The 26,613-nt window shown below is 40.8% G+C and overlaps 1 protein-coding gene across 12 annotated transcripts in view; it reads left to right on the top strand.

Annotated features, from left to right (window-relative positions):
- The first annotated feature begins 2,248 nt into the window (after positions 1 to 2,248).
- ADD1 (adducin 1) overlaps positions 2,249 to 26,613 on the top strand; it is a 92,048-nt gene continuing 67,683 nt past the window's right edge. For 3 of the 12 annotated variants that reach the window (XM_043906029.1, XM_043906031.1, XM_043906030.1), the window contains exon 1: positions 2,256 to 2,462. The gene's annotated coding sequence lies outside the window, so the exon portion shown is untranslated. Of the gene's footprint in view, positions 2,463 to 2,909; positions 2,929 to 3,233; positions 3,253 to 26,613 lie in introns of those variants that run through there. The other 9 variants (XM_043906027.1, XM_043906028.1, XM_043906025.1 and 6 more) reach the window with 7 other exon arrangements.

Below are 26,613 nucleotides of genomic sequence, written 5' to 3' on the forward strand. Positions count from 1 at the left end.
TATGAACATGGATGTACAAATGTTAGTCTCGTATATACCACAAAGTGGAATTGCTATGGTATATGGTAATTCTTTAACTTTTTCAAGAACCACCACACCATTTTCCCCGCTGATTGCACCATTTTACATTTCCACCAGCAATGCACAAGCGTTTCAATTTCTCTACTCCTTGTCAACACTTACTTTCTTTTTTAAAAATAAAATGGCAATCCTAATGGATGTTAAATGGTATCTCATGGTGGTTTTGATTTGCAATTTTTTAATCCTTAGTAATGTTGAGCATCTTTTCATGTGCTTGTTGGCCATCTATATATCTTTGAAGAGATGTCTATTCAAGTCCTTTGCCCATTCCTTAACTGGGTTGTATACTTTTTTGGTGTTACGTGTAGATAAAGTGTTTCTTACATGCAGTTTTCTTAAGATTGGGTTCTTCAGAAGCAAAACTCTGAAGAGGAATCTTGTACAAGTGATTTATTGAGGGAATGTTCTCAGGATAAGCTGAATGGGGGAATTAGGATAGTACAAAGGGAAAAACAAGGGAAAGAGGTGGTTCAGCTGGAGCCTAGCTTTAACCTGGCCCTAAGGGGATCTCTGGAGTATGACTGTCCTACATAGTTGGTTTTGCTTTGAAGGGACCAGCCTTTTGTACCCCAGGTCAGCCAGTTACTGTCCAGTTAGGAGTCCTGGGCGAGGCAGCACTCTGGAGAAAGGGGGTCCGTGGCAATTAGCAGCTCACACTCACAGCACCTGGAGAGTGGACCACTTGTAGCACCCACCCAGAACAGGGAAGTGGGCTGGGCACCAATGGCAACACCCCTTGTCCACCCTTTGAAGGGCTCAGATCCACTTAATGTTTCTCATATTAAGTTCAGTCCATTGAGACATGGACTCTTCAGTGTTTTCACTGGTCCAAGTACCTGGGAGAACTTAAGGAAGATGGATAGAGGGATAAACTGTGTGGCCCCACTGCTGCAGTTGGCTTCAAAGCCACACTGATACTCAACACCTCCCTTTTCCACCACCCATTCCAGACTGTTCTCAACTCGCCCTCTGGCTTTGGGAGTCTGAGTTGCTTATCAGGCCATGTTGCCGAGTCTTACGTTATATTTTGCACCTTTGTTTGACCTGGGTCTTTTTTGTATCTTCCCTGTCACTACTTAACACGCTCAGTGGTCTTCTACTCCCCTCCTCCCTTCAGCAAGCCCCCACTGACATCTCCTGTGGGCCAGGCCTTTTTGTTGGGTGAAAGGGAAACAAACTGAGTGATACAGAATTTTGAGTCTTGTCTTGAGAAAAGTCCGCATCCAGGAGATCAGAGGTCGGTGTCTCTTATCCATGGAGAGTGTCCCTGACCCTTCTGCAGACCAGGCCAACGAGGACCCTGCTGGGAGGGCAGGTCTGGATTCCACACTATTCCTTCACTGCCCAGCTCTGGGCCTCAGCTTTCTAAGGGTATAAAGGGAGCTGGCTCATATGGCTCCTGCGTCTTTTGGGGACTCAGATGAGACCTACAGGAGGGACAGTTTGGGGAGGCGCCTCCAGGTCACTGGCAGATGGCCTGGTCTCACCGTTGCCCCGGTTCTGCGAAGGTCCCTGGTGCTCTCGCTCATCCAGCATCAGCACGCCAGGCTCCGGGCATCAGGTAGCGGCCGCGTCGACAGAGCCTTATCAGGATCCACAGGCCTCGCTGTCTTGGCCCCACCCTGGCTGCCAGCCCGGCCCCCAACTCTGGGCACAGGGCACAGACTGGGCACAGGGGCAGAGTCCGTCCGCTGGAAGAGTGGGCGAGTCGGGCCGGGAGAGGCCTGAGGCCTCAGGCCGAGAAGAGCCTGGAACGGACCCTTTGGAGCGCGCTCATGCGCGTCCTGCGAACCTGCCCTCCAAGAGCCTGACCAACGACAATGAATGAGGCTTCCAAGAGCCCGATCAACGACAATGAATGAGTGGCCGAGCGGCTTCGGGTGAGCGGGGGCTGCCGGCACGCCGGCCCGACCGGTTTCAGCGACGAGGCATGTGAGTCTGCGAGCGGCCATCCCTACGCGCTGGACCCCGCCCGGTCCGCAGGACCCGGAGCTGGGCGGCCGAAGTTCGACTCTGCCAGCAGGCGGCAACCCCGCCCGCTCAGGCCCCGCCCCTCGCCGCCTCAGTCCCGCCCCGCGGCGCCCCGCCTGTGCCCAGCCAATAGCAGCACGGGTTGCTGGGGGGTGCGGCAAGGGCTGGGCCTATGGGGTGGCGCGTTGTTGGGCTGCGGCGCCGCAGGCCGCACCCAGCTCGGGCGTCTGGGGATGTGAGGAGGGCTGAGGGGGCGGGAGGCCGGACGGGAGGCCGGGCGGGCCGGGGCTGCGGGCCGGAGTTCGCTCGGCGGACAGGGGGCGGAGCCGGAGCCGGAGTCGCCGGAGCGGACGGGAGGCTGTCGCACTGGGACCTGGGAGCCTTCGCGCTGCCCGCCATTCGCCTCTGAGGTGAGGTTGGTGCGCAGCGCGGCGGCGGGCTCGGGGCTGCAGGCCGAGGAGCGGGCCTTCGGCTGCGGCACGGAGGGCGGGGGCCGCCATGGGAGGGGTCCCCGCCTTTCGGTCGTCGGCCTTGAAGGGCGGAGGCGGGGGGGTGTCTATACCCTGCAGACCCTTGGCCCCAGGGCCTGGTCTGTGGAGACGGCTGGACAGCTTGTTGGTGGGCTGGGTGGTGGGCTTCGGGGGTCCTTGTGGAGAAGGAGGGCGCGGGCCGGACGGTGGGTCGCGCGGTGGTCGCGGCGACCCTGCCCTTGGTCCCGCGATGCCAAGGGCTCCAGGGTTCGTGCACAGACGCAGACAGACAGGGGCATCCGGATCCTGTCCTCCGTCTGCGCTTTTTTTCCCTTTTTTTCTTTTTAAAGAAAACGACAGCTTCTGCCAAAAGAGAGAAGCCACATCTGCCTGCGGACGGTAATAGGTCTGTCCTGCAACTTGATTAGGGAAGGGGCTGTTGCTCATCCTCGCCCTCTATTTCCTTTCTTTTTCGTCTCGAGGAGTGTTAGAGGGTCTCTTGCCTTTTAACCGTTTTATCTTTGCTCGCGAAATTCATGGTCAGGAGATTTCGTAAGCTTTTGCGTTCGCTTCATGCATTCTTACCTTAAAATAGTATTTTTTTTTTTTTTTGGTTAACCTGGAGCTGCCAGCAGTGGTGTGACCATATGATTTTATGCCTAAATGACATAAAGCAATTTGTCATATCCGCACGGGCCGAAAACATAGCTGAGCCTTGTATGCAATGCTCGTAAGTTGTTACAGAAGGATTTTTTTTTTTTTTTTCCGGGTGAAAAATTGGTTACATCTTAATGAGGATAGGAAATAAGCTGTTGAAGGGTCCACTCTGTCTTCTTTGCTTAAACACATCAGTGAAGGCGCCCGGTGAAACCCAGCTGGAGTCGACGAGCACCAGAGAGGGGAGGGCACCCCAGGCAAAGATGAATTGTATGAGGGTGGGACTGTACAGTTGGGGTCTTTAGTTAACGGACAAGTGCCAGCCCACGTGTAAATTACTTATTTAAATCCAGAATCTTGGTATTCTGATAGTGGGTTACACTAGAATGGTAAAGTTGTTTTTTAAGGAAGTGAATGGTTTTGGCAGTCCCAGCTGCTTTTCAGAGTTTTGATGTGGTTTACAGCAGGACAAATGGTATGATTTGTTTTACTGCTTGTGTGGTTTCAGTTACAGAGGCTCACTGAAAGACGTGAATCTAAATTCTACCCAGTCTTCAAAAGGTGGGATAGTTTCCTCTCTAAGATATGATTTATACAACTAGCCATTTTCTCCTTTAACTCTTTGATGTTGTCTAATATTGGTAAGGTTTTGTTTGGTATTCAGTTGTTATTGATTTTGGTATAAAAGGTGTTTCTTTAGATGATTATTAGTTTTTAGTTCTTTCAAGTTGTCCTTGTATTGCATCAGTAAATACTGAAGTGCTTTAAAAGATATTTTAAAAAAATAATCAGATATCCAGCCAGTTTAAAATTTTCTTGATTGTCGTAATTTTTAACAGTTTGACAGCTAATATAAAAAAGACATTTTTTATTATGTGAAACTTAGAGATTAATTGGACTTATTCATTTTTATATGTTCAATTCTTCCCACCACGTGTAGAGAGACTAGTATAATAAACCTCTCTTTACCCTCATCTAGCTTCAGTAGTTATTTACTCATGGCTAGTTTTGCTTTACCTGTATCCTCATACCCAAGATGTCATATGATTTTAGCTGTTAAATTTCTGTATGTCTATTTTCTTGATTTTAACAGTTTGAATCAGGATCCAAATGCATACATTGTGAAATGTTTTAATCTATAGGCTCCTCCTCCATCTTTTGTTGTCGCTTGTAATTTATTTGTTGCTGAAATTGTTGGTTTGTCCTGTGGAATTACTCACAGTCTGGATTTTATTCTGTTTTGTAGTTTATCTACAAAACAGTATTTTGCTGGATCTTATTCTGTTTTGTAGTTTATCTACAAAACAGTATTTGCTGTAAATGTAATTTAGTTAGAACTAAAGGCATTATCAGATTCAAGTTTTATTTTTAGCAAGACGACTTCATAGGTTAGTAGGCAGATAAGGATTAGTAGTCTTTTAAATTGAAGTATAGATGATTTATAGTGTTTCAGGTATATAGCATGTGTATAGATACATATTCTTTTCAACTTCTTTCCATTGTAGTTATTAAAAGATATTGAATATAGTTCCTTGTGCTATATAGTAGGTACTTTTAAATCTATTTTTTATATAGTAGTGTGTATCTGTTAATCCCAAATCCCCAATTTATTCTGCTCCCTCTTTCCCCTTTGGTAGTCATAAATTTGTTTACTTAGTCTGAGTCTGTTTCTGTTTTGTAAATAAGTTCATTTGTATAATTTTTTAGATTCCGCTGAAGTGATATTATATGATGTCTTTCCTTGTCTTGCTGCACTTAGTATGATAATCTTTAGGTCAATCAATGTTGCTGCAAGTAGTCTTTCTTCATGTTTGGATCCCTTGATGCTCAGTGTTTAGAGTCATTCTTTCATTAGGTATAAAAAATGTTGATATTTTAATTATATAAGTTCATAATTTATTAGCTGGAATATTTCTGTGAAGAGCAATTTCCCTTCCTTCATGATTTGGTTACCTTGAATTGTAACTCTCTTAGGAAAGGCAGGATAAATGGTTAATCCTGCTACATTTTATATTAGTTTTCAAAATAATGAGTTGACATTCTCCAAAAGTGGCCAGTGAGTTGTGTATATGTATTTGTGTCATTGTGAACTCATGGATTTAAACGTATTTATATGGTTCAGTTCATCGTAGATCCTTATTGAGACTCAAATTGTTCCATCATTGTGTAATAGAAATCTGTTCAAATTGGCTCCTAAATCCTTTAGACACAAGTCTTTGATTGCTCTTTTTTCTGGTATGACAAACCACACCAGGCTCATCTTGTACATTTTTTGTCCCAGCCCTGGAATCATCATTTCTCCAAGGGGCCTTGATTTTTTTTAATGAAAAAATAATATTTGGTAATTAACAATCTGTGCCCTGGAGTTGTTTATTGCTGCTGAGTTGATCATTGTTTCTAGGTCTTTTCAGTGCACACATGGTGGATTACTGACACTTTTAGTTGTAAAGCGAGATGACAGAATTCTGTTTAACCTTTTTAATCTTGCATGTGTCTCTTTTTTCTTCTAAGGTAAACGTCTTGACTCTAATTACTCATTGTTTTATGCTACACTGTATATCAGTATCAGAATAATATGAACACTAGTACCAACTAATAAAAGGTGTTTAAGAGGTCTTTTTTGTATCCTTATTTGGAATATGTAGTCAAATTATTGTGTTTTAAAGTCGCTTGGAGTAGTTAGTGCATGATTTTGCTACTACTGGATGTTTAGTGTTCTTTTGTTTTTTATTTTGTTTTCAATGTTTAGGGATTGCTTTTTGTTTTTTTTTTCCAAATTGAAATATCATGTAAGTTACAGGTATACAGTGTAGTGATAAATAACTTTTAAAGGTTATACTCAATTTATAGTTATTATAAAATACTGGCTAAGGAATTGCTTTTTGTCTTGTTTTGAGGTTCCATGTATAAGTGGGGTCATGTGGTATTTGTCTTTCTGTCTGACCTAATTTCATTTATAGTATTCTCAAGGTTTATGTATATTATAGAAAGTATCAGAATTTTCTTTCTTTTTAAGGCTGAATAACATTCCATTGTATGTAAATACCACACTTTGTTTATTCATTCATCCCTCTGCAAATATTTGGTTTGCTTCCACATTTCAGCAATTGTGAATACTGCTGCTATGAACAGGAATGTACAAATACCTCCTTGAGACCCTACTTTCGGTTCTTTGCATTATGTACTCAGGAGTGGAATTGCTGGATCAGATGATAATTCTGTTTAAAAAATTTTGAGTAACCATTGTGCTGTTTTTCATAGTCGCTGTACCATTTTATTGATATATTCCCACCAGTAGAACAAAAGGACTCCAATTTTTTCACATTCTTGGGAGCATTTGTTTCCTTTTTTTTTTTTGATAGTAGCCACAGTGGTCCTCATACCCATTAGGATGACCACTGTGGCTACAGGCTACCTCTGTGCCATCAGGCTTTTTTCCCCACTTAACATGTGGCATCTGTGCCAGACTATAGTATAGACTTATTTCTCATACCTTTCAGTTGCACTGTGCTCGTTTATATGGTTCTACCATACTTTATTCAGGAAGATAGGACTGCTTTTTAATGAATGTTCTTGTCCATTAATGGCAATTTTTTTCACTTTCACTGTAACGTGGTGAAATTTTACTGATGCATTTAAAGTGATCAGAATGGTAAGAAGTACTTCACATAAATGTAATGTCATACTCTTAAATTCTGTTCTGTTGAGAAGACTTCAGCCTTCTCTCTTATGTGGTAGTTAGCCAATACTGATGTTAAAAGATTTCACTTTAACTTTTGTTTTTTGCTTTTTAATATTTGCTATTTCAGTCCCTCAACTGCATTAATACACTTTGGAGTTGGCTTCAAAAATGTAATTTCTGATATAAAATCATCTAATTCTTATTGACACAATATTAATCCAATTGTAAATATCACATTTTATCTTTTTTTCTGTTATCTGTTCTCTCATGTATTACCGGTCTTCATAATCACTGAACTCTTGAGTATTTAGCCATTAAAGTCTAAAATACTAGACCCGGAGACTTTAGTGTGGGAAAACCAGTGCTTATAGCTGTAGTCGTTAATGCTGTCTGGTAACATCAGTTTTGTCAGTTCTACCTTCAGAATACGTCCTGGCTCAGTCCTTCTGTCCCGTCACCACTGTTACCACCTGGGTCCCAGTGGATGTCATGTCTCCCTTGAGCTACCGTAGCAGCCTGCAGCTGGGCTCCGAAGGTCCTTTCTTTCTGCTTAACCTCCACCTGGCAGCCAGAGTGATTTACATACAGTAGAGATTGGATCATGGTGTGCCTTGCTAAAACTGTCAAAGACCAGTAAAGTATTAATAGTTGCCTTTAGGTAACTATGTGGCTGTTGGATAGGGGTGGGAAGAAGCCTTACATTTTACTGGATAACCTCATAAATAAACCTTTCGAGTTTTGATTCATGTAATTGGATTATGTACTCAGAATAAATTAAGTAATTGTACAAACAAATCAATCCAATGACTTCCCTTCATACTTAGAACAAAATCCAAATTTCTTCTTCTTTTTTTTCTGTCTGTGCCCTATGGCTTGTGGGAATGATCCTGACCAAGAATTGAGCCCGGACCCCTGGCAGGGAAAGCACTGAGTCCTAACCACTGAGTCAGAGAATTCCCCCAGATTTCTTAGGATGATCTCCCAGCTCACTTTCTTCCGTTCTTCCACTTGCCCATTTATGCTGCATTTACATGGCCTTCCTAGAACCTGTCTAGCTCTTATTTTTTTTTTTGACTGAGCTGTGAAGGTGGGGTTACTGTCCACATTGAGTGCATACATTGTGGTTAAATGCCTTTGGACTTTGCTTTGATATCTGTCACTCTCTCTGTTTAAATGACTATTGAAAACAGGGATATGCTTTTAAGTGGCAACACAGGTTTTCTAAATCCAGTTTATAAGCTTAAATTTTTGTCTTTTTAAATACTTACTGTGTGCTAGGCATTGTACTTTTTATGTGCGGGAGCCAAAAAGTTCGTCCAGGTGTTTCCATTAGATGTTACGGAGAAACCTGTCTGATTTTTTTTTGCTAGCCCAATATTATCTAATTTAATCCTTAAAACAGTTCTATTGAGTGGATACTATTTTCATCTCATCAGATGGAAAAACTAAGAAAGTTTAAGTAATTGCCAAGGTCACACAGGAGGTGGTGGAGCTGGGATTCAAATCAAGGATGTCTGACTCCGGAGATGATGCTCTGCGACACCAGGCTGTGCTGCCTGTTTTCTATACACTCCCTTAGTCCTGTCACTTCAGTCACGGATTGTAACTGTTGGCCCTGGTCTTCCCCGTGAGGGCAGCAGGTGTGCTTCATTACTGTTTCCTGAGGCTAGTACAATGCCTGGAATAGAGCAGGTCCTTAAGAAATATTTGTTTCGGTAGTGATCTTCAGTTAATTTTTTAAAAGCTTAGCTGTGAAGAATAAAGTTCATGCCAAATTATTAAAGGCTTATCTGTTCCCTCAAAGCAGAAGTTGACAGACTTTTTGTAAAGAACCAGATAATATTTTAGGCTTTGAGTGAGTGTTAGTCGCTCAGCTGTGTCCGACTCTCTTCGACCCCATGGACTGGAGCTCCCACCACGCTCCTCTGTCCATGAGATTCTTCAGGCAAGAATACTGGAGTGGGTTGCCATTCCCTTCTCCAGGGGATCTTCTTAATCCAAGGATCAAACCCAGGTCTCTTGCATTGCAGGCAGATTCTTTACCATCTGAGCCACCAGGTGTTTCCTTAGGCTTTGAGAGCTATATGATCTCTGTTGGAACTAAACTATTCAGCTCTGCTGTTGCATGAGAGCAGCCATAGGTGATTCGTAAGTGACATGACTGTCCAGTAAAACCTTATTTGTGGATGCTGAAATTTGAATTGATTTTCATGTCCATCATTTATTTATGCTGCGTATATTATTTTTTCTAGCCTTTAAAAATCAAACAAAGCTTGTGGCCCTTATAAAAATAGGCAGTGGGCTGGAGTTGGCTTCAGGTGGGGCATCATTTGCTGATTTCTGCCTGGAGTTTAAATTTTTTCATTAGACCAAGTTAGACATCTGCCTTCTGCCCTTACTTGTTTTGTTTGCCAGTGGACTTTCTTTTGTTGCTTCCTGCTTTGGTCTACAGTAAGGAACTGTGGAGGAGAAACACTGTCCTGAGATGCCACATGATACTGGCTGCAGGGCCATCGTTGTGGGCTTTATCCATTATAGTAAATGAAATAAAGACTCTCCTTTGTTCAGGAGATCTGCTTTACTTTTCTTTGAGTAGAAGTTTCAGCTTCATTATTCTAGTTCCAACCCAGAATGGATGTTTGTATTTTATGTTTGTCCTTTAGATAATATATTTCAGCTGTGGTTTAATAGTGAGCACTACTTGGAGTTAGAAAGACCTGGTTATACCTGGTTGGTTAACTTTCTTCACTAAATAGATCTTTTATTGAGTTTAATTTTGTTTTTTTTTTAATTTAATTTTTATTTTACTTTGGAGTATAGTTGATTTACAGTGTTGTGTTAGTTTCAGGTGTACAGGAAAATGATTGTTATAGCCTTTTTTTTCCTAGATTCTTTTCCGATATAGGTTAATACAGAATATTGAGCAGAGTTCTCTGTCATACTGTAGGTCCTTGCTGATAATTTTATACATGGTAGTGTGTATATGTTAATCCCAAACTCCAAACTTATCTCCCCCTTTTCCCTTTTGGTAACCGTAAGTTTGTTTTTGAAGTCTGTGAATCTTTTTTGTAAACAAGTTCATTAATATTATCTTTTTAGATTTTGCATATAAGTGATATGTGGTATTTGTCTTTCTGTCTTACTTAACTTAGTGTGATCATTTCTAGGTCCCTCCGTGTTGCTGCAAATTTTGCTAGATTAATCTTAAGCTGGCATTATACCTGGCCCAGAGGAAGAACCCAGGAAATGGCAAAGCTCATTTTCTACCCTCACCTCCATCACTTTCTCCACCTCACATACTTGGCCACATCACTTCCCTGTTTTGAACTTCAGTTTCCCCAATTGTACAGTGGGTATGATAATGCCCTCCATAGGTACTTCATAGAACTAGTATGATGGTTTGGGACTTCCCTGGTGGTCCAGGGTTATGAGTGCACCATGCAGTGCAGGGGACGTGAGTTCAGTTCCTGGTCAGGGAGCTAATACCCCACCTGCCACATAGTGACTGAGCCTGCGTGCTCTGGAGGTGCAAGTGGAGAGCCTGTGTACCACAGCCCAATGCAGCCAATAAATAAAAATAAATATTAAAAAAGAATCGGTATGATGATTAAATTAAAAAGTACTTTGTAAGCGATAGGTGCTGCTTAAGTGTGTTGAGTTATTATCACATATTTAGAATGTACTTGAGGGGAAAAACAAGAGAGGAACCATTACCAATGGTGCATTAACTTCTCTTAAATGCACCCCCAGCTGTTAACTTATCTCATGCCTTTTGGGTGTGAAAGATTGTACTGAAAAAGCTATGCTATACATATTGTAGCTCCTTTTGCCAAATGAGAGGTTAGTGTTTGAGAAAATGTAATGCCTATAATTCAGAGGTGCCATTGCTATACAGGCTTACTACGTGGAATTGTAAATTTGAGCCAAAAGTCTTGAAACTCAAATCCTTGGGGCTAAAATCTTCTCGTTTTTACTTTAAAAATGTTGTGTCACTGTCTTCTTGCTTGCATCATTTTCTACAGGTGGTCTGCTGTCACCCTTATATTTGTTCTTCTACATAACATGTCCCTTGTTCTTTGACTGCTTTTAAGATTTTCCTGTCACTGGTTTTGCGATTTTATTTTGATGTGCTTTTCTTTCATTTCTTTATTTAGCCGTACCAGTTCTTAGTTGCGGCATGCAGGATCTTTGGCTGTGGCATGTGGGATCTAGTTCCCTGACTAGGAATTGAACCAGGTCCCCCTACGTTGGGAGCAAGGAACCTTAGCCACTGGACCACCAGGGAAGTCCCTTGATATGCTTTTGAATTCAGTGGGTTTTTCTTTTTTTTTTTCACGTTTCTTGTGCTTGGGGTTCATTGAGCAGCTTTCTTGGATCTCTGGGTTTATAGAGCCAAATATATAGATCCAGATTTATAGATCTGTGGGTTTGTTCATCAAACTTGAGAAAATTTTGGGCATTATCTTTTTGTGTATATTTTCTTTGTGATGTTGTCTTTGAGAACTCCAGTCCCATTCATGCTGGACTATTTAAAGTTGACCAGCAGCTCAGGGATGCTCTGTTCATTTATTTGATTGTCTTTTTCCTTTGCTTTTTTTTCTTTATATTGCTTTGTCTTCAAATTCACTACTCTCTTGTACAGTGTTTAATCCACCATTAATCTTGTTCAGTGTAAATTTTCATCTTACATGGTGTAGCTTTCATCTTTAGAATTTCAGTTTGTGTCATTTTTATCTTCCATCTCTCTATTTGAGGTTTTGAATGTATGTAATATAGTTGTACTAACTGTTTTAGTGACCTTGTCCACTAATTTTAACTTTACTTTCACTTCTCGGTTGGTTTGATTGATTTATATCTCCAATATGGATCTTGTTTTTCTGCTTTGCTTGTTGGGTAATTTTTTATTGGATTCCAGACATTGTAAATTTTACACTGTTGGGTTCTGAATTGTTATTTCTTCCTACAAACATTCTTAAGCCTTGTTTGCTCTGTTTTGTTAGCAGTAGGACTTTAACATTTTTACTATGTTGTAGATGTTAAAATTTTTACTGTGTTGTAGATGGTGAATGGCAACATTTTCTTTTAGATAAACTACTAGCCTCCTTGTGGAGAAGGAAATGGCAGCTCACTCCAGTGTTCTTGCCTGGAAAATCCCATGGATGGAGTAGCCTGGCAGGCTGCAGTCCATGGGGTCGCAGAGAGTCTGGCACGACTGAGTGACTTCATGTAGCCTCCTTGAGAATGGAAAGTGACTGAAACAACAGCGACAGCAACACTGTGCCTGCTGTACCTGTGAATCTGATATATCATTTTGTTTTTATTTTCCCCTATGCTTTGGCAAGTTATTTTGTTGAGTAGAGGGCTGTCCTTTTTTGATTTCCTTTAGTCTGAGGCTTTGAAAGCTGAGTCTGAGAGTTGGTTCAGTAGCAGGTTAAGTATGCCGACACCTGCTCGGTTTGTTCAGGGCTCACTAGCTGTCATGTGGCTCTTTCAAATATTTAAAATATTTAGGAACTTTGACATAGCACAATATTAAACTTTAACAGAGCTGTTTAATAGTTCATGCTTGTTCTGACCTTCTACATGCAGGAGGCTTGAGTTGGAAGGAGTGAAGGGAAGCAGGTTTAATTTTGTTTGCCCTTTGAGCTTTATTCCAGAAGTACCTTTTAAAACAATTGTTGTGCCTAATGTGTAACATTGTTTTTGAAACCTGTTAGCTTAAAAGTGTTGAGCATATTTTGATATGATTTTATATTAATTTAAAATATACATAAGAAAAAAATAGCATTTTTCCTACATGGGAAAAAATAGCATTTTTAAATGCAGTAGGAGTGAAGTCTGGGGGACACTTAAATTTTAACTGAACAGTATCTTGAAAACCTACTCTGCCAGGATAAAGTGACAACAGCAAGTTTTAAAATGTTATTTTGCAAGGATGTTTTGCTTTCTGTAGCTTTCATTAACTTGGAGTCCCATTTCTTCACATACCATTATTGAGCACCTGTTTTGTGCTGGGGACTGCTCTCGGCGTGGTGAGCAGAGCAGGGGGTAAGACGCATGTCCCTCTCTTGGATGAGGTAATAAAGCTAGACTGTCGGTAGCAGTAACTGCTGTGAAGAGCACAGAAGCAGAATAGCGGGCGGAGAATGAGGGCAGCAGGGTCTGTGGTAGACGGGGCGGGGGGGGGGGGTGAGGGTGGCTTCTCTGAGGAGGTGACGTTTGATTAGCGATGGAATCTGTGTGCATCTGGGGGAGAGCGTTTGGGCAGTGGAGACCCATCTTACTGTCTGTGGTTTCTTGTTGCCTGTTGGTGGGGGCAGGTAATGTAGGCTAGACATCTGGGAAAAGAAAACCCTTATGGGCTGTGAACTCGACGAGGAAGCAGAGCAGGTGCTGTTTGCCAGTGTCCCTATACCTGCCTAGTGCCTGGCACTGGGTAGTGCAGATAGGAAATGAATTTTTTTTGTGTGGAGCCCATCTATTAATGACAATATTAGTAGTGGTAGTATCATTATTAAGTGATTATTAAGTTATAGTAATAGCCACAGGTAATTTTTATTGTGCACTCTGTGGGGAGTATTGTACCATTTTGCAGACGAGGAAGCCATGAGGCAAGTTAAGAAACTTGCCCAAGAGCACACAGCTGGAGTGGGGGTGTGTACTTACCTCCTTTAAAGGTAAATTGTTAAAAGTGTTATACATAGCAACACTGATTTTCTTCCTTTTAATACATCTTGGCAAGTGCTCAGTAGCAGCACACAAATCTGTATCATTCTCTTTAATAGTCTCAGACTTTTTCTTTTACCTATATAATTTATTTAATCACTGCTATATTGATAGGTATTTGTTTCCAGATTTTTACTGTTATAAGCTTTTTAAGGTTAGTATTCCTTGTGTTTGGGCACTGTGAAGTATATCTGTAGATATTGACTCAGAAGTGAAATTGCTCGGTCCAAGGATAGTTTGCATGTTGTTGTTCAGTCACCCAGTCGTGTCTGACTCTTTGCCACCCCAAGAACTATAGCATGTGAGTCCTCTGCCCCTCACCATCTCCCGAAGTTTGCCCAAGTTCATGTGCATTGCATTGATGATGCCATTCAGCCATCTCATTCTCTGACGCACTCTTCTCCTCCTGCTCTTAATCTTTCCCAGCATTAGGGACTTCTCCAGTGAGTCAGCTGTTCTTGTCAGATGACCAAAATACTGGAGCTTCATCTTCAGCATCAGTCTTCCAACGAGTATTCAGGGTTGATTTCCCTTAGGATTGACTGGTTTGATCTCTTTGCTGTCCAAGAGACTCCCTTTAATTTGCATAGCTGTCTCCAGATTACCCTTCTGAGGAGCTGTACCAGTTTGTACACCCACCAACTGCATGTATTCCCCACATAAGAAAGTGTGTATGTAACATATAGATGATCATGGTACCTGTCTTACAGTTATTATGAGGTTTAAGCTGGATTTAGAAAAGGCAGAGGAACCAGAGATCAAATTGCCAACATTCTTTGGGTCATAGAAAAAGCAAGAGAATTCCAGAAAAACATCCACTTTATTGATTACACCAAAGCCTTTGACTGTGTAGATAACAACAAACTGTGAAAAGTTCTTAAGAGATGGGAATACCAAACCACCTTACCTGCCTCCTGAAAAATCTGTATGCAGGTCAAGAAGCAACAGTTAGAAGTGGACATGGAACAATAGACTGGTTCAAAATTGGGAAAGGAGTGTGTCAAGGCTGTGTATTGTCACCCTGCTTATTTAACTTAAATGCAGAGTATATCATGAGAAACACTGGGCTGGGTGAAGCACAGGTTGGAATCAGGATTGCAGGGAGAAATATCAATAACCTCAGATATGCAGATGACACCACCCTTATGTCAGAAAGTGAAGAAGAACTAAAGAGCCTCTTATTGGAAGTGAAAGAGGAGAGTGAAAAAGCTGGCTTAAAGCTCAACATTCAGAAAACGTAAGATCATGGCATTCGGTCCCATCACTTCATGGCAAATAGATGGGGAAACAGTGGAAACAGTGGCTGACTTTATTCTTTTGGGCTCCAGAATCACTGCAGATGGTGACTGCAGCCATGAAATTAAAAGATGTTTACTCCTTGGAAGGAAAGTTATGACCAACCTAGACAGCATATTGAAAAGCAGAGACATTACTTTGCCAACAAAGGTCCGTCTAGTCAAGGCTATGGTTTTTCCAGTAGTCATGTATGGATGTGAGAGTTGGACTATAAAGAAAACTGAGCGCCGAAGAATTGATCCTTTTGAACTGTGGTGTTGGAGAAGACTCTTTAGAGTCCCTTGAACTTCGAGGAGATCCATCCAGTCCATCCTAAAGGAGATCAGTCCTGGATGTTCATTGGAAGGACTGATGTTGAAGCTGAAACTGCAGTACTTTGGCCACCTGATGCAAAGAGCTGACTCATTTGAAAAGACCCTGATGCTGGGAGGGATTGAGGGCAGGAGGAGAAGGGGATGACAGAGGATGAGATGGTTGGATGGCATCACCGACTCAATAGACATGGGTTTGGGTGGACTCTGGGAGTTGGTGGTGGACAGGGAGGCCTGGCGTGCTGTGTTTCACGGGGTGGCAAAGAGTCGGACACGACTGAGCAACTGAACTGAACTGAACTTAACGGCAGAAAGTGAAGAGAAACTAAAGAGTCTCTTGATGAAAGTGAAAGAGGAGAGTGAAAAAGCTGACTTAAAACTCTACATTCAGAAAACTAAGATCTTGGCATCTGGCATGGCATCCGGTCCCATCACTCCATGACAAATAGATGGAGAAACAATGGAAACAGTGAGAGACTTTATTTTTTTGGGCTTCAAAATCACTGCCGATGGTGACTGCAGCCATGAAATTAAAAGATGCTTGCTCCTTGGAAGAAAGCTATGACCAGCCTAGACAGCATATTGAAAAGCAGAGACATTACTTTGCTGACAAAGATCTGTCTAGTCAAAGCGATGGCTTTTCCAGTGGTCATGTGTGGATGTGAGAGTTGGACCATAAAAGAAAGCTGAGCACTGAAGAAAGGATGCTGTTGAACTGTGGTGTTGGAGAAGACGCTTGAGAGTCCCTTGGACTGCAAGGACATCCAGACAGTCCATCCTAAAGGAGATCAGTCCTGACTATTCATTGGAAGGACTGATGCTGGAGCTGGAACTCCAATACTTTGGCCACCTGATGTGAAGAACTGACTCATTGGAAAAGTCCCTGATGCTGGGAAAGATTGATGGCAGGAGGAGAAGGGGACGACAGAGGATGAGATGGTTGGATGGCATCACTGAGTTGATGGACATGAGTTTGAGGAAACTCCAGGAGTTGGTGATGGACAGGGAAGCCTGGCATGCTGCAGTCCATGGGGTCGCAAAGAGCTGGACATGACTGAGTGACTAAATTGAACTGATGAGGTTTCAATGAATTAAATGCTACCTAGTAAGTGGCTGTTATATATTACTAATATAATTATTAACCATATTTCTGAACTTTATTACCAAAAATATTATAAGCCTAGGAACTGTTTCAGGAGGTTGGAAAAGGGGTTTATATAATTAACCATAGAAATATATGCCCCCAAATGTAGTCCCCTTTTCAGCTCTGCAGCAAGGCCTTGGGAGCTCCAGGGGCCTGTGGGCCTCAGACTGAGGTTGGGATCAGTCCCACAGGCACATGCGGATAACACCGGGGTGCCCTCAGGGGCCAGGTGCAGTAGAAGCTGGCAACCTTCTGTGTGTCCATAGGAGGAGGAGGCTGTCCTCTGCGAGGCCCTTTAGAACATTCTGCCTCTGACACTTGTTCTCCCTTTCTCTTAATCTGGTAAGGCTTAATTTAAATTTGCCTCATGGTTTGACTTAGCGGGAATGATTCAGGGAGCGCCTCACCTGAGAAGCAGGTTTTCTCATCTGCATGCTGTTGCTTGACGTTTCTTGTGGAAGAGACCAGCAGTGTGGTGCTGAGGAGGTCGTAGCTCTTCAGTCAGGAGGTGTGAGTTTACTGCAGGGTCCCTGAGTGTTACCCAGTACTGCATGATGAAGTCACGTGACTGCGCCTAGCCTCAGTTTTTTCTGTCACATGTTGTGAGAACTCTTTGAAAATGCAAATGCTGAATGAAAAAGCATTTACACAAAAATTGGTACATGAATGTTCATAGCAGTATTATTATTAATAGCTGAAACATGGAAACAAACCCAGTAATAGAGAATGAAATACTGATGCATGCTAAGTATGGCTGAACTTAGAAACGTTATGCTAAATGAAAGAAGCCAGGGAAAGAGGTGGTGGTGGAGGGGAGGAATAGGAATGGCGAGTGACTGCCAGTGTGTGTGGGGCTTCTTCAGTGTTGAAAATGTCATAAAATTAGATTGTGATGACGGTTGTATGTGTCTGTGAATATACTAAAACCCACTGAACTGTACACTTTAAGTTGGTGAATTGTATGATATGTGAATACATACCAGTAAAGCTGTAAAAATGTGAATACTGCATTAGGCATTTTTATTCTCACTGAAGTAACTAAATTGTCCACTGTTAGTACAGTGCTGAGTATTAGGGGTATGGCATCTGGATGCATTTTTCTACTTAAAGTTTGCCCTGATCAAGTTGATGAAATTCTCTGAACTCATTTTTTTCTCCTGTTGAAACAGAAGTAGTGATCATAACATTCTTGTCTACCTGGAGTTGCTGTGAGGCCACAGCGGGGCTTTTGAATGCATGTGGTATGTAGGTATGCTGTCAGCGTGCATTTCCTTCCCTTTTCTCTTCCATTGTACGGACCAGGGAGAAGCAGGTGTTAGGAGGGAAAGGCACAGAAAAGCAATACAGAGCCCTGGTTACTAGCTACTCCAGCTTTTTGTTTTTTAAGTAAATTTCTGTGCAGAGATAATTTTGTTTGTTACAGCTGTAAGCTTTTGCAGCTTAGCATGAACTTTGTGGTTAAGCCATCCTTTCCAAGATTTAAGAATATTTCAGTTAAGAGCAGCCTTGTTCCCAGGTGATACCATTAATCAGCTTATTATTGCACAGAACTTCAGTCAAGAAGGTAGCATAGAAATGATGCTTGGTCTCATGGAATGAACTCCCTTTAGGACTGAGTGTCTACTTCCATAGGAGAGATGTGAAGATAGTTGCCCATTGTTGGGGAGCTGGGTGACCCTGTCATCCGCATGCTGTCTTAAGTTTATTCTGAGAGCTGTCCCCAGGAACTGAAACACTGTGTACTTTGACAACATCACCACCAGGAATGTCCCTTACCTAGAATGTCTGGAATACTGAATGTGCTCCGCTTCTGCCTGGGGTGTTTGATTATTTTGGAAAATAAGGAGTTTCTTCAGGGAAACATTTCCGGCTTTTTGTCAGACAGCAATAGTATGAATTTTGTTTGTCTCTAATTTGTAATGATAGTAGTCACATTTAGGAGACTTATTAATTCATGGAACTTTTAAAAAGGCCTTTAGTGAGCCAGGCATTGCACTGGGTGGGCACTGGGTGTCAAACACAACAGGGGCAGAGGTCCCTCTTCAAGGGCTCATGGCTCCTCAAATCAGAGAGTGCGGAAGCCCATGAGGATGAGGACACGGAGACTCCTGCTAGGGGCTTCTCTGTAGGGACAGGAGCGCTCTCCAGATCACTGAAATGTTTCATATCACTCACTCACAGTTATTTTTATTATTTCTACTTTATAAAAATCAAGCTATGTGAAGTAATTAGCCTCCAACTAATAAAAAAAAAATCAAGCTAGCAGTTTTTTTTTTTTTTTAAGCTAGCAGTTTTAAAGTATGTTTTACTTTTTCTTGGTGTATTATTTCCATTTTGATGTCTTCATAATGCACTAGGGTGAAGTAGAATCCTCAGGAAAATAGTGTACAATTTGCTGACTACAGCTATGGAAGGTTGCCAGTACCTTTTTAAAATGAGTTATTTGTATGTTATTTCAGCTCTTGACCCCAGATTTTATTGTGCTGTGAGAACAGCTATGATGTCATCTTTATTCTCAGTAAAAATCAAGACTGAATGAGAGTTGCAAGGATACATGAGTTACATCGTATGTGATGTATGTTTTTTCCCCTGAAGGAGCATATGGACTGTGCTTTTATTTTTTATTTGTTGGCCACATCTGATGACTTGCAGTGTCTTAGTTCCCTGACCAGGGATTGAACCTGGGCCCCAGCAGTGAGTCCTAACCACTGGACGGTCAGCGAATTTGGTTCGTGCTTTTAAATTCAGATAAACAGAACTTTTGTAGCTATATAATCAAAGCTATAATCTAACTTTCAGAGTAGTTTCAAGGATTAGAAATTATATAAAGCATAGTTTGATTGCTAAGTGGTTTGGACTTTATTCTTTTTCTAACTTCTTAGATGTTGATTGCATACTTATTTTTAATAGAAGTGTTGAGGGCTGTCCATTTCTGTGGAAACTTTGAAGGCTATACATTTGTCTAGAAGTAGGTCTTTAGTAAACCCAGCAGTTTCAAAGTATAATATTTTTATTATGTGTGTTCAGATTTTCATTATGATTTCTTCTTTGGCCTGACATTATTTAAAAGTGTGCTTTTAAATTTCCAAATATATGTTTTAAATATGTTTTAAAAAATTGTTATCGACTTGTTTTAATTACATTGTGATCAGAGTAATGTTTTGTTTGTACCAATTCTCTGGAGTTTGTTGAGATTTTATTTCTGTCCAGATGTGAGGTGATTGTTTAATAAACATTCATAGTATTCTAGAGAAGAATTTTTTTAAGGATGTCATTTGCAAAATATTTGTTTATTTATTTTGACCCTGCTGCAAGGCTCGTGGATCTCGGTTCCCCCACTCAGTTCTGGCACTGCAGTGAAAATGCTGAATTCTAACCACTGGGCCACCAGGGGACTCCCATGAAATGTAACTGTTTTGGAAAGCAGGGAGCTGCAAGGTTCTGTATACTTCTGATGATCTTTTGATTACATTGTTCTTTTTTTCTGTTTACTGTTTGCTGACTTTTTTTTTTTTTTACTGTTTTGCCTGTTAATAATTGGCTAATGATTTGGTGTTAATCTCTACATTATGGGTTAAACTACCCATTATGATGGTGCATGCATGAGTGCTCAGTCAGTTCAGTCATGCCCAACTCTTTGTGACCCTGTGGACTATAGCCCGCCAGGCTTCTTTGTCCATGAGATTCTCCAGGCAAGAATACTAGAGTTCCCTCCTCCAGGGGTTCTTCCCGACCCAGGGATCGAACCCATGTCTCCTGCATTACAGGCAGATTCTTTTCCCACTGAGCCACCTGGGAAGCCCACCATTATAATGGTAGATTTTCAGTTTCTGAGTTTTTGCTGTTTTTCCTTTATATGTATTGACACCATTTTATTAGGCATATATATATGAATATTTTATTGTTAAGTTGAAATTTTTTTTTATCACTTTTTAGAATGGTGTTATCATTCTAATGAAATGATTTTCTTTTCCATGGTCTTTATTATCTCAACATTAATATAGATATTCCAGCTTTCTTTTGGTTATTGTTTGCTTGGTATGCATATTTTCATCCATTTACTTTTCAAACTTTTTATGTTCTGTTCTTATGTTTTATGATTATATTAGTTTTTTTTTTTTTTTTGTGGCTGCTTTAACAGATTACCACAAACTTGGTGCTTTAAAACAAGAGAAACTTTCTCTCACAGTTCTGGAGGCCAGAAACCCAAAGCCAGTGTCACCAGCCACAGTCTCCGTGTGGATGAGCGTGCACCTCCTCTCGGGCTGCAGAGGGCTTGGTTCCTTGACTCTGCTGGCTGCCGGCACTCGGGCTGCCGCTGCATCACTCCGTTCTCTGAGGCCCTGGCAGATGGCCCCCTTCTCTCGTCTTTGTAGCCAGCATTTCCATCTGCCTCCTTTTTGTAAGGATGCTGGCGATTGCATTTAGGGTCCATCCAGGTAATCCAGGGTAATTTCACCATTCTCGGTGCCTTAATTACATTTCCAGAATCTTTGCAACGTTAAAGTAAGGTTATCGCTAACAGGGATTAGGACTGATTTCTCTGGGGATCGTCACCAAACCTACCACAGTGGGTATTATATCTGTCTTTTAACTGGTATAATAACATTTCCATTTATTGTGATTCTGATAGATTTGTACTTTTTCTGTCATCTAACAATTTGTCTTCTATTTGTAATTCCCCCCTCTCCATTCTTGCCTTTTTGAACAACCAGGTTGTTTGGCTTGTTTTTCATTATGTATTCTCCTTGTCTGGTTTGGAAGTTACATAATCTATTATGTTCTTTTCATGGTTGTCCTTGGAATTTTGCCATGCATATTTAACAAAGTGAAATTAGTTTCATATTCCACTCTCAGACAAAACAAAGACATTAAAATACTTTAATTCCAATTAAATCCAGTGATCAAGTTACTTGCTACTTTGTTCAGTATTTAGTCTAGCCTTTTTTTTTAAACTCCTAGATTGGACAGCAGCATCATTATATTTTTCAAAAACATTTTTAGATTCGCTTTCACACGTAAGAGTTTCTTTACTCATGATGCTTACTGCTTTTCTGATTTTTACCCTGGGATATTTTTTCTTCATTCTCCAGTCAAGAATACTGGAGTGGATTGACATTGCCTTCAGGGGATCTTCCTGACCCAGGGGCCGAACCCAGGTCTCTTGCATTGCAGGTGGACTCGTTTACCATCTGAGCCACCAGGGAATCCCTTTTCTTCATTAGAAACTCCTTTACTGTAGGTTTGTAGGTAGTAACTCTGTTTTTGTTTATCTGGAATGACATTATCTCATAGGCATTCTCCAAAACAGTCTTGCTTGACACAGAAATCTAGATTGACAGTTACTTCCCTTGCAGTAGGTTCTCTACTTTTGTTGTTTCTGTCACAGGTTTGCCGATTGTCTGATTGTTATTCCTAGGTAGCTGGTGTCTTTTTTTCCCTTTGTCTGCTATTCGAAAAAAGTTTTTTGCCTTAGCTATTCTGCAGAATGATTACAATATTTATGAGGCAGATATTTACTTTGCTTGACATTTGTGGATTCATGTCTTTCAGTTATGTAGAATTGTCAGCCATTCCTCCTACATTTTCTTATTCTGTCTTCTGTCATAATTTGCATCTCCTTGTCCCTCTGTGCTTGTTCTCTGGTTAATTTCTTTTCAAATCTGTCTTTTAATTCACTGATTCCTGTTTGTAGGAAATTAATTGTTTTAATTCATTGTTGGTTAAACTTTTTTTTCTAAATTATTTCATTTCTAAAAGTTGTTTGGTTTCTTTTTCAGCTCTTCTTGCTTATTTTAGATAGTCCCTGGGGATTGTCATATTTATGATTAATTTATTTTTAAGCACTCTTCATACATAGTTATTCTCCATCTTGTTTGATAATTCTAGTATCTGAAGTCTTTGAGGGCCCTGACCTATAATATATTTATTTCTTCAGTGATTGTCACTTATGGAGATTGTCTTTGGGTTTATTGAATTTTTAACTTGGACCCCATATTTGGTTGATCTTAACCTGTGGGATAACCTGAGGATGTTTTTTCCTGAGATGATTTTGTTTTCTTCCACTGTGACCCACGGTTATTCAGCCTGAGACCATTTCCACCCCCTGATAGAGTTCAGTGCATCAGCTACTCCTTTTTTTGCCTCTACCAACTGAGATTTTTGTCATTTGACCTCTGGTCATGTCACATTCTGTGAGTGATTCCAATTCAGAGTTCTGGTTTCAGTCTCAAGGTTTTGGCTGTTATTGCCATAGTTGTTGTTTTGCCCTTGGAAGTTTTATGTATTTCTTACATGCAAGTAATATTTAGAAAATAACAGTATGGAACATCTTATTTGAGTGGTGGGGACTCTAAAACTTTATTTCTTACTTGAGCTCTCCAAATGGTATTTGTTAGTAATGGGAATAGTGGTTGTGTATTGGTATAAAACTTAGGAAAAGAATATATAGTATGAGGTGATTCTAAAGTGTACACTTTGAAGGTCAGTGAAGTTGATTTGTTTTTGCAGGAAAGAGCGAGCTACAGCTTGACCAGCATATGAGACTTGGCTAAAGTCTTATGTTCAGTTTTTTCATCTATAAATGATCACGTGGTTTCTCAAGTTCTTTCTGGTGCTAAAAATGTGTACTTAGAAGGTTTTGTCTCACTGCTCTTTATTTCTGTTATGTTAATTTAATCAGCATTATTTAAAACCTATGTTTAGAGAATTGTGTTGGGAATTTTGGAAGGTGAAGCATTTAATAGCTCCCTGCTTCAGTAAGCTTGAAATCTAGGAATTGTATTAAAAATTGACAGTATAGAGCAGTGATATATCTGTAAGAGGGAGCTCAAAAAGTGGTACTGCTGTGTGTTCCCTGTGCTTGTACCGAGGAAGACAATGCCCGTCGTAGAATGTTCTTCTAGTGTTCTTTTTAAAGAGATTGAGTCTTTTAAAAATATATATATATAACTTTTATTTATTTATTTTTGTCTGTGCTGGGTCTTTGTTGATGAGAGGGCTTTTCTCTAGTTGTGGCGAGCAGGGACCAGTCTCTAATTGTGGTGGGCAGGCTTATCTTTGCAGTGGCTCCTCTTGTTGGGGTCTCTTAAGGCACGCAGGCTTCAGTAGTTGTGACACATGGGCTCAGTAGTTGTGATTCCCAGACTCTAGAGCCACAGGCTTAGTAGTTGTGGCACATGGCTTAGCTGCTCCACAGATGTGGGATCCTTCTGGACCAGGGATCAAACCAGTGTCTCCTGAATTGGCAAGTGGACTCTTATCACTGAGCTACCAAGGAAGCCCTCAGTCAGTCTTTAGAGATGCTAATGCTGCTTGTAATAATAATAAAAGAACAATAACAACAGCCATTTATTCTGTTTACTGTGTGCCAAGCACTGTATGAAACATTTGACATAAATTAACTCATTTAATCTTAAGGAAGTAGATAATAATATCATTCCCACTGACAGGTGAAGAAACTGAAGCATAGAATGTGTGTTTGTGTGCTCAGTTGCTTAGTTCTGTCAGGCTCTGCAATCCCATGGACGGTAGCCTGCAGACTCCTCTGTCCATGAGATTTTTCAGGCAAGAATACTGGAGTGGGTTGCCATTTCTTAATCCACGGGATCTTTCCCACCCAGGGATTGAACCCACCTCTCCTGTGTCTCCTGCATTGGCAGGTGGATTCTTTATCACTGAGCCACCTGGGAAGTTTATAGAGAGATTAAAAATGTGGCTAAGGTTACGCAGACAGAAAATGGCAAACTGGGATCAGAACCCAGGAGGCTTGGCTTTGAGGGTCTCTACTCTAGATATGAATTGAGCACATTTATTAATCAGCATTGAGAGGCTAGCAGAGTTTTTATGAAGACCCAAGCCAGATGTTTTGTGTATCAATATTATCTCTCAGATTTTGGAAATATAAACAGAATAGGGTGCAATACAGTTCACTTAAATTTGTTTAGTTGAACGGAGAGTTGGTTGGCTTATCTTTGGCTGCCTCACCCAGAGTTGTTTTTAAAACCACACCCAAGTCTCTTTCAGTAACCTACACTACAGTATTGATTTAGAACTTGAGTTAGAGTGAGAAACCTCACTTCTTTATTTGTGCTCCATGTGTTGATAGAACACAGTAGTTTTAATAGAATGTTTTTAATTAACGTATTTTAACTTTTAGTTGGTTAAACTTAATGTTCTTGAAGCTTTTGAAATGAACTTTTTTAGCAACTACTTTCACATTCTCATCAAATATTAGATAATTTAAGTATTTCCTGTTTGTCGGGTACTCACTGTGTCAGACATTGTACTAGATAGTTTACACTTATTTTTTCTAATTGTCCCAACAGCCTTGAAACATGATTTGAATATGTTTTATTGCAAATGAGGAAACTGAAGTGAAAAAGATGACAGTGAAGATTATGAGGCAGTAGTGGGTGCTGCTGGTGCATAGTTGAAATGTTCACCACTGGGCCTGGTGGGGAGGGAGACACACACCCCTCCGTCTCCAGGGAGAAGGCAGTGAGGTAACTGGGAAAGAGTCATCACAGTAAATTCCAGATGGATTCAGGACAGATGTTTAAAATTATAGAGACTGTAGAGAAAAAGCAAAACAGTGTTTATCAGAGATAATTCCTAAAATTTTCTTGGAACAGTTTCTCACACATGTGCCAGTGAAGGAATAACTTTCTATTAAAAAGCAGACGAATTCGAAGGAAGAGGTTTGCAGACCACAATATTAAAATGTTAAAATGTTTGCTCATTGAAAAATAAAACTATGGAAGATAATAGTCTGGAAATGTCAAATATGACAAAAGGTCATGGTAAATATACAGTTTAATTCAAATTTGTAGGAATAAATATATCAGGATTTCAATAGATAGGCAGGTGGACAGAAGTTAATAGGCACTAATGGAAATTTCATATGTAAATAAACATAAAAAGCATTCATCCTTTCCTGTTAATCAGAGAAATACCAAATAAAGCAGCCACTTCCGATCCATCAAATAAGGGAAATTTTTCTGATACCTCTGCTTCCTTTTCAGAGTATGTTAGCTAAAAAGGAACTGAAACTTTTTATTTCATCCTAACCCATGTGGAGAGTTACTTATGCTGTAAACTTTCCTTTCCAATTTACACTGTTTCATTTAGCAACTGATTTTTGAGCTCCCACTCTAGGCAAGGTCCTACAACTAGGATTTTTTAGAAGGATAACATTTGGGGGGTTATTTTATTTATGCTGTTGCAGTTATTTGCGAGTGCTTTGCATTTTTATTGGCTTGTTAAAATATGCTATTCAGTTCGATCACTCAGTCGTGTCCAACTCTTTGAGACCCCATGGACTGAAGCACACCAGCCTTCCTTGTCCATCACCAACTCCTGGAGTTTGCTCAGACTCCTGTCCATTGGGTCAGTGATGCCATCCAACCATCTCATCCTCTGTCGTCCCCTTCTCTTCCTGCCTTCAATCTTCCCTAGCATCAGGGTCTTTTCCAGTGAGTCAGTTCTTTGCATCAGGTGGCCAAAGTATTGGGACTTCAACTTCAGCATCAGTCCTTCCAATGAATATTCGGGACTGATTTCCTTTAGGATAGACTGGTTGGATCTCCTTGCAGTCCAAGGGACTCTCAAGAGTCTTCTCCAACACCACAGTTCAAAAGCATCAATTCTTTGGCGCTCAGCTTTCTTTATGGTCCACCTCTCACATCCATACATGACTACTGGAAAAACCATAACCTTGACTAGATGGACCTTTGTCAGCAAAGTAATAGCTCTACTTTTTAATATGCTGTCTAGGTTGGTCATAGCTTTTCTTCCCAGGAGCAAGCGTCTTTTAATTTCATGACTGTAGTTACCACCTGCACTGATTTTGGAGTCAAAAAAAATAAAGCCTCTCCTGTTTCCATTGTTTCCCCATCTATTTGTCACGAAGTGATAGGACCAGATGCCATGATCTTAGCTTTCTGAATGTTGAGTTTTAAGCCAGCTTTTTCACTCGCCTATTTCACCTTCATCAAGAGGATCTTTAGTTCCTCTTTGCTTTCTACCATAATGGTGGTGTCATCTGCATATCTGAGATTATTGATATTATCCCAGCAATCTTGATTCCAGCTTGTGCTTCATCCAGCCCGGGATTTCGCATGATGTACTCTGCATAGAAGTTAAATAAGCAGGGTGACAGTATGCAGCATTGATGTATTCCTTTCCCAATTTGGAAGCAGTCCATTGTTCCTTGTCTGGTTCTAACTGTTGGTTCTTGACCTGAATACAGATTCTTCTCAGGAGGCAGGTAAGATG

This window comes from Cervus elaphus, chromosome 6 (assembly GCF_910594005.1).
Source record: "Cervus elaphus chromosome 6, mCerEla1.1, whole genome shotgun sequence".
NCBI lineage: Eukaryota > Metazoa > Chordata > Mammalia > Artiodactyla > Cervidae > Cervus > Cervus elaphus.